At 30.0% G+C, this 16,980-nt stretch overlaps 1 long non-coding RNA gene across 1 annotated transcript in view; it reads left to right on the top strand.

Moving 5' to 3' along the window:
- The first annotated feature begins 377 nt into the window (after positions 1-377).
- LOC128200294 (uncharacterized) overlaps positions 378-16,980 on the top strand; it is a 61,195-nt gene continuing 44,592 nt past the window's right edge. The window contains exons 1-2 of the long non-coding RNA XR_008252660.1: positions 378-529; positions 623-707. This is a non-coding gene — a long non-coding RNA (uncharacterized LOC128200294). The remainder of the gene's footprint in view (positions 530-622; positions 708-16,980) is intronic.

Raw genomic sequence — 16,980 nt, 5'->3', positions numbered from 1 at the left:
GCAATAGATTGTGGTAACGCAGTTGACAAATCCATTACAAGAGCATTTGATTTAGCATGGGGATTTGTTGTTCCCAAAGGAATCTCGGGACATTTATTAGGTAAAACCACGATCGATCAAAGTCTTTCTGCTTCATTAATCTTGCTCATCAGCCAACGCGACGGTATATTTTCTACAAGATATGCCCATTTTCCCTATTTCGTTAATATAAAAATATTTCGTTGACAATGTGTCGCATGATGTCGCTTTGGTCTAAAATCGAGTGTACGATAGAATTGAAACACGCGATGGCGGTATATATGCTATTGCAACAGAAAATCGTTGTTTTTCATACAGTAACAGTAATTGCTTTGTTCTCTGTAGTATAGGTAGTCTGTTTTAGCTATATATTCTATATTTAATGAGATTTGTATTATTTGATAAATCCCTATTTGCCATATGCCATCAAACAAATATATTTATTGTAATTCTAATATTATCTAATATATTACTCATCAAACTGGGATACTTTCTTTTTCGCATTAGATAAGTTAGCACATTTTATTTATTATTATTTAAATTACTAAGACAATTTTAAATTTAATTTATTTATTTATCAACTAAAAAATACTTTTTTTTATAGGTGATAATAAAATAGTGACCCCACCCGCGCAATCGGTATACGCTGATAGAGCACCAGTGAAGGATGATAGACGAGGATGAAACAGGTGAGTTGGCCCATTGTCACAAATTCAACGAGAATTGTTCACGATGGTTTCCAGGGGGAACCACGTGGAAGTCACATAGGGCATATTGCTAGGAATGCGGCTGTCAAACTCCATTGCTAACAATCCCTTTCCCCCACTAAAAAGACTTGACAATTTCTCAATTTGCTTCTTTAGCACTCACAATATTAGAAACATAGTAAAATTTTATTATTGGACAATAAATAATAAATAATTTATTGCCATTCTGCGAAATTTAACAAGTTTACAAATTAATGTATTCAAGTCTAGATACTGGCTCATGACAACTTTAAGCGGAGTCAATGCCAGTCAGACAAACTCTATTCTTCTCAATGGTACATGGAAAAAGTTCCTTTAACGTGCTCAAGCATAGTTAGAAGGCGCTCGATAGATATTGATGCCAGGATGCTCTAATTATATTTATACACTTGAAATTTAAAATACTTAATGCTTTTAAAATACATTTAGTACAAGCTAATTTCCATTTCACATCAAGTGAGTTATATTCTACCATGCCAAATAAGAACTTACTGTGGTATATAGTGGGATACGTAGAATATTATCCATACTGTTTTTGATACAGCCACCTTATAAATTTTCTTTACATTTTCTTCACCATGTGTATATTTTTTTACTTATCTGGATTCCAGATAATTGTATAACTTTGTAATTTATTGTGAACGAAGGAGTTATAGAACATTTTGATGGCCTGTATACAATTTTGTTGCTGTGATTGTCACAACACAAATCCAAGGGTTCCAAATGCCTGAGTACATAATGCAGTAATATGGTTTCATAATAAATATCTATCAATACATATAATAAAGTCGTAACTGATCGCTGTCTGTACATGGAAGATGTATAAAAAAAAATATTACAGAGGGGCTTTATGTACGCAATAGAACCCAAAACAATGATTTTTAGAATTTTTTGTCTGTTTGTCTGTTTTTATAGGTTTGTGCACGCTAATCTCAGAAACGGATTAACCGATTTGAATAGGGTTTATACTAATGTGTTGCGGTTTGCTCCACTTAACATTTAGTGTATGTTTTATTTTAATCGGTTCATAAATAAAAAAGTTATATCAATATATAGAATCACATATAAAATGCTATAAAATAACCGACCAGTTGATGTGGCTAAAACTTACTTTATGAAGGTATTAGTTATGTAATTATCATCTAAGTGTATAATATACAATAATATAAAATCAGATTCATGAAGAGTTCCAATGGGAATTATATACGGGAACTACATAGTCAGAAAACGGTTAGTATGATAATAAATTACATCATTGGCTTGAAACGGAAATCATTAAAATTGTTGTACAATTTTCTTAAATTAAATAATTTATGCTTATAAAGATTTATTTGAGGTGGCAACAATCAGTTTCTTTTGATAAACAACGAAATACGGAGAACCGATATAGAAAAAATAAACAACGACAAATAAACTACAGAGGAATACGGACTATTGAAGGATCTTATTAGTGACTTGGGTTGTTAACCTTAGACTTTCAATACAAGTATTTGCGACATTGAATGAAAACATAGTTATATTAAGGTACTCGTTTGATATTACTTTGACGTTAAAATGAACTAAAAAAACATTGAAAGTACAAAATATGAGTATACATATGTATATAAAAAAATTACACGATATAATATTTATAATATGTTCACAGTATTACTAAAACGCTTGACTTTTATCATTGTTATTTACTATTTTATATTATACTATAGTATTTTTATACTATAGTACTATTCAACCTTTTTATGTTTGTGCCCATATTAATTTGTTTCGTGTTCTTAATTTCGTTCTTAAATTTATTAACAAAATTGTAAATTAAGAAAACACTTCCAAGAGAAAAAATATGTCCAAATAGTATTTTGTAGTATAAATTACAAAAAAAAGAAGAATAAAATATTTTTACATGTTTCAATTAATATTTTTTTTTTAAATATAATTATTATATTATATTATTATTATATTATATATATATATGCTATCACAAAATTTTCCGTTATAACGGAAAATTTATATATATATATATATATATATATATATATATATATATATATATATATATATATATATATATATATATATATATATCGTTAACAAATGATCATAAGCTTTAAAAATAATATAAGCTTTATAAATAATTAACTCACATTTGTTTTTAATGTTACTTTCATGCAAACTATGGAAGGGATGCTTAGAATATTGTTTGTATAACCGATAACAATAACGGCAAATAAAACTATTAAATAGTTGATCCTTTACAGAAAAAAATTATGTAGACGACTACCACTTCTTTGAAAGAAACATAGAAAATGTCGGGAGACGATAGATATAAGTAACTTAGGACAATTTTTTACGACGAATTTTAGTTACAATATCTATAAACTGGTCCAATAACGAATATGTTAAAAGAATGTTTAAAAAAAAAAAATGTTTGGATAACAGACTTTTAACATATTCGAAAATAGATATTCGACTGATATGTGCTATATCGAAATGAGGATTGCCTTTTTTCTGCTATCATTGACTAAAGGAATTCAATATATACATATCGAATCGGTATCTATATTATCTATGTCTAATAAATAAGATAGTGTTACTAAACAAATTGTTATTAATGTTACAAAGACGATGCTCGTCATCCGTTACAATGGTTGTTATTTTCACAGATTTCGTTATTAAATTGTAAGATCCGAGATTTCAAAGCATATTTAACTAATATTGGTTACCCTCTGTATGTTATTTACCCTTTATTACGTTCTTCAAAGGTCCTACTAATCTTATCTAACGTCTAAGGTCGGGTACGTTTGGGACAATCCAATCTCATGGGAGCTTTTGTGTTTGCACTTCGCTCGGAAACTATATATTTACATAACTTAAAATATTACCGAAGGCTTCTGATCTACTGATATTTGAATTGTATATAAAGAACACAAGAAGAATGTTATTATAAACGAATTACGTTTATAATGACATTGTTGAAAGGATATAAAAATATTTTTTTATTTATTTTACACTTTATTGCACCAAGTAAAAAAATAATAATGAGTATTTATTTATTTATTTTGTGATACATAGGTAACAATGGATGGTAAAAACAATATAAGTCCTCTATGATCAACCCCATCTATCGAGGTATAGAAATTTACAATTACATAAGAAAAAAATTATATTATATAAAAAGAAAAATCAGCAATGTCACATTTATAGTAAAAAAATATAATTATGGAACTTTATTACATTTATCTTCAAGGATCATAAAATAGTATATTTTTTTATATTATTTTATGTCATCTATGTCTGTTATTTTATTATATATCCTAGGTGCCATCCCTAACACTAAAAAATGTTGTTTTGAAATAATTTTGTGTATATTTTTTAACGTATATTTATATTATTTTTATAATTAATAAGAAGTGATACAAAAGGCGGCCTCATCGTTAAGCAATGTCTTCCAGACAACCTTAGGATTAGATTAAATTAACCTTAGGATGTAAAAAATACTAACTGAAAACATGATACATAATTTATTCTATGTACTAGCTTTTATTCACGACTTCGTCTGCGTAACTGGGATGTATTTAATGACCGAAAAAAAAATAACTCATATTCTTCTCTATCTTATGTAGTACGTGTATACCAAATTTTATAGTGATTGGTTAAGCCGTCAGGGTGCTAGAAGGTGACAAACAAACAAACTTATTTTCACATATATAATATTAGTATGTATACTGCTCGCATTATTGCAATGTACTGTTGTTATACGAGTAGATCTCTTGAAATATTAGACGTATCACGTATCGCTCTGATAATACAAGTAGGTATGGTTAATTAACTGCAGTCTTCTATAAATTGGAAATGCTTCATCAGTCAAGCAACCGCATGATCATCATGCGTAGAATTCTTATGAAACATAGCGAACACTGTGTAGCAAATGTATTTTACTGCACTAGGTGTTATTTAGCAGAAGTTCATGTCACTGAATCATCATCATCATTTTAGCCATTATTCGTCCACAGCTGGACATAAGCCTCCCCCATAGATTTCCGTAAAGAACGGTCCTGAGTCACTTGCATCCATTGACTCCAATTTCATTAAATAGTTGATTAAAATTATTTTGTTCAATTCATTCAATCAGTAAAAGTTCTACGATAAATTAGAGCAAGGATAGATAGCAGTAATGTTCTACGATATCGAACATTGCTGCTATCTCTCCTGCTAAATAGTCAGTCACTTCTATTATTGTATTCACTCATAAAGTACTGCATTTCCTCTAAGTACCACTAAAGTTCAAATTCAAACAAAAAGTTACAATTATTGAAGTTTCAGTGACTATGTAAATCAAAGGCGCCGGCATGCAGTGTCAATCAGACTAATTACTATGCGGTCCACCCTTCAATTTATGGTTGTCGAGAAGCGTTTACTAACTATGGTAATTGATCTGCTCGCTCATTTGAATTAATAAACGCTTTTACGCAGGAAGAAAGCATGGCGTGTGATAAATAACGATTGGACTTGTTATATCCAATGCACCATCAAATTTACAATCCAGCGCTTGTAACGTGTTTATAATATATATCGTGCATTTTCTCAATATTTATTTATTATAGTAAGGAATTCTTTATTTAAATGTCATCGGCGTAGATAAATAACTAAATAACTCTATGTATATCATTATGAGGTAGTTGTTATTTATTATTTCTTCTTTTGTTATAATTTCTTTATTAAAGTAAGTCAGCTCAATTATTTCTCAAATCTTTAACGATTATTTATTTGCCTCACGATAGTTATTATTTAGTTGAATTTATTTATTCTTTATTAAAGTTTATACAAATGGTGAGCTTAATACCGTATGTGATTATATACCAGTTAACTATTAGACAAAAATAGAAATTATTCAACCTTTATTTAATATATATATATATATCTGATGGTCTTAACAATAATATTTTAAAAAACATTGGTAATTTTATTGCGAGCCCGCTGGCATCAATATTTAATCGCAGTATATTGTCAGGATTTTTCCCTCAGATCTGGAAAATAGCTGTAGTAGTTCCTATACATAAAGGTGGAACTAAAGATGACCCCAGCAATTATCGTCCGATTTCACTCTTGCCCGCGTTTTCCAAACTTCTAGAGCGTATCATCTACAAGCGGCTAGTTAGGTTTCTACAGGAAAATAAAATTTTAAACAACAATCAGTTCGGATTTCGTCAGGGTAAGTCAACTGAAGATGCTGTGACACTTCTGACGGATACTGTTGTCGATCATCTGGATGAGGGGAAATGCTGTATTGGTGTCTTTCTTGATCTTGCCAAGGCATTCGATACGGTTTCAGTTCCAATACTTCTAAGGATCGAGAGTTACGGTATTCGTGGTTTGCCCTTAAATTGGTTCAATAGTTATTTGTCACAAAGAAGCCAATGTGTAAAAATAGGAGATCAGAGGAGCGATCTTAACTGTGTATCCTTTGGTGTTCCTCAGGGAAGTATACTGGGTCCTGTCTTGTTTATTTTATATATTAACGATATTTTAAACGCCCAGCTGCAGAATTGTGATATAATATGTTACGCAGATGATACAGCTTTGATTTTTCACGGTCAATCGTGGCAGGAAGCACAATACTTGACGGAAGCTGGTCTTCAGCGAGTATACAAGTGGCTAAATCACAACCTCCTTACACTAAATGCTTCAAAAACACAATTCATGTGTTTTCATAAAACAGCTGCATCTCGTCCTCCTACACTGATTGCTCTTAGGGTTCATGCTAATGGCTGCTCTCTTTCTGGTGGTAATCTCTCTACAAATTGTAGTTGTAATCAAATTGAGAAGGTTCGCTCGTTAAGGTATCTCGGTATTGTATTAGATGAAAATCTAAACTTCAAGAATCACATATCAATAACAACTAAACGGGTCCGCAAATTAATATATACTATGAAATTATTGCGGGGTGTTACCGATGGTCCTACTGTCAAATTGGTGTATTTAGCTTTGTGTCAATCCATCCTTAATTATTGTCTGCTGGCCTGGGGTGGTATTGCGAAGTCAAACCTAATAGCCCTAGAGCGAGCTCAGCGCGCTGTCTTAAAAGTATCACTGAGAAAACCGCGGCGTTATGATACGAAAAAATTATATGAGGAAGCTCAGGTACTAAGTGTTCGTAAATTATTCATCTTGCGAGCGACTGTACACATGCATAAATATGCAATGAATCTCCCTACATATAATGACATGTTATCGAAACGAATTTACAAACTCCCTGTTACAGACGTAAGAACAACTTTTGCACAGCGTTTCAGAAAATATCTCTTTACACGAATTTACAATCACATCACAAGGCTTACTGACATAAAAGATAGCCGATTATCAACTGCAAGGAGAGTCATTCATGGATTATTGATGTCTTGGTCCTACGAAGATACAGAAAAAAATTTAAAAAGCGCAGTTTAATGTATGGGACGGAACTGTATATTCACTACCTTCATCTATATACATATGCACATGCTTACACACATACACACACACACACACACACACACACACACACACACACACACACACACACACACACACACACACACACACACACACACACACACACACACACACACACATATATATATATACACACACACACACACTCGTGTACCCAAACTCACATGAAACATTATATAATTAAATTATCCCTGTTCGCCGCACCATAAATGTAAAATTACTTGCTTTGCCTTCCACAAGACAGGCTTTGCCTAGTGTGGGGTCATAGCTATATTGTACCATAGGCTAATTTTGTTAAAGGAAATAAAGATATTCTATTCTATTCTATATATATATATATATATATATATATATATATATATATACATAATAATGATAACAATTATATAACCTTTTGTCATCGCACTGCTCGCCATCGACAGGGAATTCATTCTCATACGCTTGAATCAAAATAGTCATGTACAGTGTGGTTTCAAAGGAAATTTCGACCGTAAACGCTCAGGCTGTAGAATGTGTTTCCTGCCGAGATTTTCTCTGGATACCACAGTATGGTGTTTTTTAAAAAGGGTATATTAAGATTCTTCATGATCGACAACTCTCACGTGACACTCCTAATGTTGCAGTCGTTTATTTGCTATCTTCGTGATATAAAAAAATAAAATGAAAATTAATCAACAAAATCATTCTTAGTTTTTTTTTTTATAATAACTACTAACTGCTGGAAAAAAGATCATGATTTAAGCTTACCTGAATTGGTTGTATGTTGATTAGCCAGTCAGTTATGTAGATTAGACTTTTATATATAGTCTTTTTTTATATATTATGTAGATTTGGATTAAATTCCCCGTACCAAGCAATCAGTACTAATTTGTTTCATTCCGCTATCATTAGGGAGCTCCTGTGACACGTGTTTCGCCTCCAAATACGGCATCATCAAGAGGCAAATCGATTGGAGTTTGGAACTCTGACGTGAGCATTCAACATCAAAATTACGGAATTCAGTTATTTTAATACCAGTTGATTCTGGCAACTAAGCCTCGCCAAGCCACTTTGTAATGTTAAATATATTATCGCGAGTTTTTAAAATAATATTTATTATTCTAGATACGTTTCTCTATTAGAATCTGCATAATGAATTTCTAGCCTTATAGTGCTTTAAAAAGAATTTTCGTTAAATTAACTCAGTTTTGAAAATTCCTATAAAACATTATCAATTACATAAATTTCTATTAGACATTAGGAATTTATTTTGTAATATCCAAAGTACGTTTCAGTACATTAAATCTATCTTGTGATTTTTATGAAAACGTAAAATAGGTGATTACAATAGAAATGCTTCATTGTTACTTCTTTATAAATACGATTGATAAAAATTCTAAGTAAATATCTACTGAATATCTTAAAGAGGAAATAAATTTTCCTCAGGCTCTTTATTTAAACTTTCAATTAGTATTTATCAGCACTGAACAATAACTTTCGATATCACTTCAAAGACTTAAATTGCCGTGAATATAGGTAAGTAAAGACATAAAAATTGACCAAACATAATAAAATTACAATATAACATGATTCAAATACAATATACACATACACGTTATTACAATATATACGTCGTCAATTCTGAACAAGTTTTGGTAATACTCTTTGCAATCGATTGTGTTTATTTTTGTATTGAACCCCTGTTCATTTTGAGATGATTGAAGTTCTTCTCTCTCTCTTCGTCCTCTTCATTACTGAAGGTCGTGTCCTTGAAAGGTGTCTGTTGCCTCTCTTATGATGTTTTTCCATTTTGCACGGTCTTCAGCTTCTCGAAGGTCAGCTGCAATTGACAGTCCCGTAACGGCGGTTACTTGGTCCGACTATCGATTAGGTGATCATCCGTGAAGTTCTTCTATGCAGGCTTTTATTCTGCATAGAAGAACTTCACGGACGATGAACTTTGCTGTTTACCGGTAATTTTGCGATATAAACTAAAATATTTTAAACTACCTATTTCCTGATGTTTTTTCCGCGTGCATTAGTAATATAAAGTAACTTCTATTTTAATGAAATCCGTTTAGCCATTTAAGCATGATTAATATACCTTATGAATTTTTCCATTCATAATATTAGTGTAGAACCTAATATGCGCGTACAAAATATCTCGTCATTCATTAGTAACTTTTATTCATTTTAAAATTATAACCGGACAGGTGTGATTTTATTTTTGCAAGCTGAGTATTCCGTACATACGTATATGATAAAATTACCTTTATATCCATCTATTATATGATATATTTTTTATAGATATTTAATAATTAATATAGTCGATACTGCAAATCGTAATTTTCGCACATAATTGTCGTTAAAAATTGGAATCCAAAACTGAATTTGTTTTTAGATTTTTTGACAATTTCTCAAAAACGGAACTATTTAGATTTTTTTTATTTTCTAGTATTTACGTATACCTTTATAAACTGTAATTATTTTAGATTTTTCGGTTCACAAACTTCGGAGATAAGGGAGGAAATGTTTATTTTTTCATCTAAAATGTGATAATTTAAGATCATAAGTCAAAAACTATACGGTATAAATATGAACAAAAGTTACTTTGAAAATATATAAATGAAGACCTTTTATACGAGACGGTACTTGGACTAAAAGGCCCATTTTGAAATTTTTAATACCTTTTTACGGACTTCTTAGCATGGAATTTTTTTTTTATTATTTCTATTGCAATATATGTGTGCTAATAATATTCATGGCTATCCCAAAATTTTAAATGGACAAGTTGCTCAGATATAGCTCTGTGACAGACGGACGGACTGACGGACAAAATCGCACCATAAGTGTTCCTTTGTATCTTTTTGCCACGGAATCCTAAAAAGAACAATAAGATTACTTGTCTCAATTTAAGTAGCTGTTTTTTTTTTTTGCGAAGCAAAATTTACTTGTGAAGAGAAAATATTTGGCTTGACGTAAAAAAAAACTTAATTAAAAATATCTTCTAGTTACGCAGCCTTGTTCCAATTAGCCTACTAATGGGACAAAGGGGTCTCACTTTAAATAGCCAGGTGTCTAATTAAGTAAAAAAAAAGCAGATGTTGCACAGTTCAGCAAGGATAAATAAACTCATTGTGGGTAACCACTTGCTTTGCAAATGTAATCAGTTTTTTTTCAGGAAAATTTATTTTTACATAACGAGAAAATTGTTTTTAAGAAAGAAGAGAGCTTACAGAAAATAGGAGTCATATTACGATGTATTTTTGACGGTTATTGATGTTTATAGAGCTTATAGGAATTACTCATAGGTTCCGTAGTTTACAGTAATTATTATATTTTTAGCATATTGCATAGACATAGTATAGCATATTCATGTATACTGTTTTTACACGTACAAGGGTTTTAAAATAACAGTAATTTGAAAATAATATTCAAAATATAAAGTTTTCATTCATTTAAAGTCAGACAAATTTGTATAACGATATTATTGAAAGCTATAGTTGTATTTTGTTTAAGAATTACACGTATTTAATGAATATTATTAAACCAAATTTATAATTATACATATATTTTATGTCGCTTTTATTGCTATAGTAAATTTCTACTTGAAAACAACACAAGATCTTTGTATTGAAAGGGAAGTTATACAAGTATTTTGAGCTATACTCGTCTATCTTAAAATAATGTAATTGTGTTTAATAAATTTTTGAAAGAAGTCTTTCAAAATTTATTTTATGTTATACAATTGAAATTATTATTATTTTCTAACAAAAGCCTCGTAATGAACACTTTCAATTAAATATATAATGTATATAATTGTTGTTCGTAACCTCCACCGCACAAAAATGGAAATAAAAGTAAATGAAGTGGCATGTATCTGTGGATTAATGTACACAGTAAACTAATCTTTTTTTAGGTCAAGCAGGATCAATGAATCAACGTTATCTAGTACAGTTATCAGAGGTGCATTAGTCTGGTTTCGAAGTTTATCTAAGGATTAAAATTATTATAGAAATTACATCAGGTAAATTATAAATTAAGAATGTTATAAGTAAATAATAATTTTATTAATTGTGTCTCACTGGACAAATAAAAAGCCTTATGAAGGAAACTAAGAACTGGTCAACATACAGAAGGCGTCAGACAGAAATATTCAATTTATTATTATCTTTTCTTATATCCTTATATACCTCATGTATGCGAGCATTAAGGGATTTCCAGAAATTCTTACGGGAGATACAATGTTCATATAGGTAAAGCTGTGGAAAATATGTAGTATTTATATATTAAATAAGTCATTGTAGATATTATTTCTTAGAAAATAATTCTTAGTAGGTACTATTCAGTCTCGCTTCCTAAAATTGGAAGGCTTCGAAAAATTTAATCACAGTCTTGAGGATAAGTGACAATAAAGAATGGAATTCAATTTAATATTTTATTCGAATAATTTAATTGATCGTGGTCTCAGTACTGCGATCGTCAAAGAACGCAGCACCATGAAGATATTTGAAATATGCCGCATATTGAAATCGTTCGGCCATCATATCCGACGAAAATGACCTGCAAAGACGCTCGATCCCCTATTATTACGTGGAAATATTTCTAAGAAAATTTGTAGGTGTGGATACTTACCCGCCGTTATATTTTATTTTATGTTACGTACATGGGAAGCCGTTTAGATTTAAAGCACTTCCCTTTTGTAATGTTTTTTTTTTTTTGCCTAAGCCATTTGCTATTATTTGGTAGCGGTCTTTCATACTTGTAAATAGCTTAACTATAAGAGTAGATTATTGAAATATGTTTTTCATTTGATAAACTTTCATATAATATTGTGTTTATTGGAAGAAGGCGGTCCTTAATTCATTCACATTTTTTTATGATTGTTGTTTCATAATTCGGTTAGTTTTAAATTGATTTGGAACTTTCTTTTTTTTATTTAAAGAAATATATTTACAAATTAGTCTTATAAAAATAGTTTAATTTTTACAATTGTTATTACAATTGAAGTCGGTTTTTTTGTGAGACACAATTTTTAATCATTTACAAACCATACCTAATGTGATATATAATGATTATGTTGATATGATGACTTAGTTGTTAAGGCATAATAAATACTTAACAAATTATTTTAGAAAAACTTACTAGAAAATAAATGTAATTACTTTTTACTATACTATATTTATTACTCTATCTTACCATTCTTCATTCTTCTCCATTATGAATAAATAATTCAGTCATTCCTTATCTGTGTGTTCTCTTTATAATAAACCAAAATTGTCGGATCAAATTGTGGCTTTATTATTTCAGTCTTGCAGTTTCTGTAACAGTAAGCAAAGTGACCAGTGCGTTTAAGTTGCAAGTGGTTCAGTTAGTTCTACAATGGTTTTAGTAAACAAACATTCAAGTCTACGTTTGTGACGCTGGCGACTATTGTATCTTGCAGATGTTGAACTGTTCGACCAACGAACAGAGTTATTTAGAAGTGACCGTAAGCAAGTTACATAATGATATTAAATTTAAATTAGTTGCTTTAGATAGATTTTATATATTATATACATACATGATACATTTATGTAATAATTCTAAGTTACAATCTGAGCAAGTACAAATTTCAAACGCATAAGTACGTTTAACTATGTGATTTAAGCGTTATTTTGTTTAGGACCTAAAAATAATAAAATATTAACAGACGAGAGAAACAACGACTCGATTCTCAGGAGTGTTAGAGTTTGTAATGTATTATAAATATCAAAACACAATTTGAGAAGTTATTAAATGGACGGTTAAAATTTTAATTGTGTATAAATATAATATTATAAATAAAATAAACCTGAAAGTGATTTTATGACACAAATTTATCGAAAGTGATTTTTGTTGAAAGTTATTTTAAAAAGTTTAGCTATTTTGTCAAAATATTGATTTAATAAAGTAGAGATAAACTCTTTTTGGATGTTATTAATAATATACATATAGGTACTTAAAGTGAATTAACACGTTTAGCGTTCATTTCCAGTGACCACACATTTATGGAGAGCGGTTTGCAACAACTATGTCTGGCGCAGTAAAATACCGTTTACATTTGTGCTTTGTAGTTTACTCGCTAGCTCCTCTACACCAAATCACTGATATTATAAATATTATAAAAGTTAGTCAAGAAGTTTGACGTATAATATATTTATCAAATTCGTTTATTATATTTTATCAAGTACTTTTGTGTTGTTTTAAATAACAATGTATCATATAGTTTTATTTCTTAAATATAAAGATTTATTTCTTAAATTCTAAAAAATAAAAGTGGCAACATTTTTAACTACCTAGATAGTAAATGTAAAAAGAGAGATTGTTATAGTACAGACATTAATAGTACAGACGTTAATCCTTATAGCCCACCATATACTCTGCTAGATAGAATATTTTTTGTTAATTCCTAGTTAATTTACTATGATTAAATTTCTTCTTTACTGGTGCTACGCCACTGTATATCATTACTATAGGCGAAGGTACCATTCATTACACTGTTAATTATTAAGAACAAAAAAAAAACTATAAGGACTTGCCCTTATTTATAATTGATGGTATTCATAGATGTTTCTAAATAAAGAACTAATATATGTGAAAATCATTTATCATAATAATATGTTCTTTTGCAAATAACGGAAATCCCAATTTTACAGTTACGTACAAATATAATCAAAGAGGAAACGGTAGATATTATTCATTTTAGAATACGTTAAATACGAATAAATCTAACTTCCCCAACATCTTTTACTGGGTTTTTTACGACCAATAAAATTGTTATAATATCTTTACTATGGCAATGTTCCTTATGTTTTGGGGAATTTATAAAAGGGGATCCCACGGTCAAATTGATAGTCCCTAAGGGTAGCGAGCAGTATACAACGTCGCATGCATTTCCTCTACAGTAACTTGTGTACAAATATATTTTATTCATGAGTACAGTTAAACTATTTCATTAAACAGTAATATTAGTTGCGAGTTAGTTGCGGCTTAGTATAGATCCGTGGAATTTGGTACTTCCAGAACAATAATAGGATCAATGAAATACTGTTTACAAGCTGGTAAGAAATACCAATTTAATTCTTGAAAGTAATTACAATATAAAATTATCGATCTTTTCCTTTATTAGTTAGAACTAATAGGCAAGTACTTTAAACGTAAAAGTTCTTAATGCTATTTGGATATTAATTATTACTTAGACGGGTTCCGATTAGGTTATGGGTTATTTAGTTATTAATTAGTTTTTCTGTTAATCTAGTTCTATCTGTTAATTCATGAAATAGTCCGTCTGATGCATGAACTCTTGGTTGAGTCCTAAACATTGAAAGAGCTTTATGATTTTTTTTATATTTATAATTTCGGCTAATAACATATAAAGTATATATATATAGGATCTAAATTTTTTTTGTCGTTTCATACCCATGTTTCTTTGAGAAAAATTTTCAGTTTCTCTGATAGAATAATGCTTCCTTAACAATATGCTAATCGATTATATAAAATTTTTATGCTAAAAATATAATTGCTATTGTATAATATATTCTAACAAAGACATAACAAACATTGAAAATATTTTAACATAGCGATAATCATACATTGCTTAGATATGAAACAATAACAAAAGAATCTTGTTTATATAATATATAATCCTGTTTATATATGTACTAATACTATATACTATAGATCACTCGTATCACCGGTTAGAATTTAAGCACTGGAGCCTGGGGTTATACTCTGAAACATGGGGTATTGACACAAGCAGAAAAAACGGCAGACGGACTGTTTACTTAACAATTTTGTGTTCGGATGGTACATCAAAGCGTTTTAGAAATTCAAACTCGATTTCACGCCTAGGGTCTATGCTTTTGTTTTGCGCATTGTTTAAAAATACGCTGTTTTTTTATTCTGTTATTTATAAATTCTTTTAGATCGTGTTATGTATGTTAAACTGTTATAAAGAATTACTATCCGATTATAATTTCACCTAACATCCACAACCCATTGATATCCTACTGTGTGGCATGTTGGAGGATTTGTGCAATTTTAGGTACATTGGGCAGATGATTAGGAATACTGTTATATATATATATATATATATAGCACACATTATATTTTAATTTAATAACTACCGGTTTAACTTATGTGTAATTAGATCAAAAAAGTTCGACTATTTATCGCAATTATTTGAAATCGGTGTAATATGATTCAATAAGTACCTATTAGATAATGCTAGCTTTAACAAATTTAAAACAGCATTGCACATAATCTTGTAATGTAGTTATAGTCTTATAATTTGGTTTGGTGCTCCTTGTAATAGTATCTATTGTTCTATCATGCAGTGAACACATCTGTAACTGTAACTAAAGGATTTTAGAAAGTCCTTCGAAATACGGATTCGGAATTTGTATGAACGAATCTGCGGGCGATAGGTAGAACTTACACAGCAGTACAGTTCTCATCTAATGGATTTCACTGTAGAGCCAAGGGCGATACTAGTTTTCATTCTGCCGACGGTGGTTAAATTGAACTTAACTGAACCAAAGTGTTGATTCCATATAAAATAGATAATTCTGAAATACCTAGTTTTGATTTACTTTCAGTTACTTCGAAGAGATACAGACCTAATCACAAATTACACAATTTTGAGAATACATAAAATAAAATTAAATTCAAATTAGCAAAGAACACGGTTTTTATTCGTTTTCACCTTGCTACGTTAGATTAAAAAAGTAATTATGTTAAAAAATCATGAAGATTTTATATTTTATTTTATGAATAGATTTATGAATTAGATTTATGAATAGCATCAAGAGCTTGACAGTGAATACAATCGAATATGCAAAAACAGTCGGATTAAGAAGATTTTATTTTAAAGTATGTTGTTATAGTTTATAACGCAAGTTAGAGATATAGTACTCGTATAAGTTTAATATTCTGTACAGAACGCGTAAGGACATCTCTGCCAATCTTTCGAAATAGTCCTCTCTCTTCCTCTATCTTATATATGACTGGTCAAAGAAGGAATGCACTGCATCGTATATACATATTTACGTACTCGTTTAATAGTGATGGCCATTAATCATATCCTCTTGAATAAAGTGTACTGGATGTAGTACAGCGTAAAAGGTAGACTTGATATTAATTATTCTCAACATCAACCCAATCCAGTTTTATCATTAAATTATTCAAGTGAGTTACAATTTGTATATACAAATTCCTGACGTAGCGTGCAAAATGGAGGTACAGAATACAGATTTATTTGGCGAATAGCAGTATGCTGTACTGCACAGAGATTTACGCCCAAGATTTAGTACTTCCACTTGTATTGAAACGTTAAAACATTTGTTATACTAACTCCAAATCTACAAGCACTTTGTTTGAAAGGCACACGTCTGTAAGATTTCTTACTTTCGTTTCGCCTGTGAAAATATGTACTTACTCGAACTGGGAAAAGGCGTTTTCCACTTTTAATTAAGTCTTATTTTTGTTGTGACTCGCACCCTTAATCTTGCGAGTCGTGACCGTCACACTAAATAGGCAGTTGTAAAAATAAGGATCGTTTCTATTAATACGTAACGATATTTTTATTTTAATACGAAAAAGGTTGTTCTTAATTTAATTTTCTAAAGGCATTTTACAATTGTGAGTTTTAATTAATTAATTGAGTTTTTATTGATATACTATTGAATTGTTTGAAGTTAACTTTTTATATAGTTTTGTAGTCAGTTACAAAAATTAA

Source organism: Galleria mellonella, unplaced genomic scaffold, assembly GCF_026898425.1.
Source record: "Galleria mellonella isolate WM207_F2 unplaced genomic scaffold, CSIRO_AGI_GalMel_v1 utg173, whole genome shotgun sequence".
In the NCBI taxonomy this organism is placed as follows: domain Eukaryota; kingdom Metazoa; phylum Arthropoda; class Insecta; order Lepidoptera; family Pyralidae; genus Galleria; species Galleria mellonella.
This window is presented reverse-complemented; position numbering and strand designations above follow the sequence as displayed.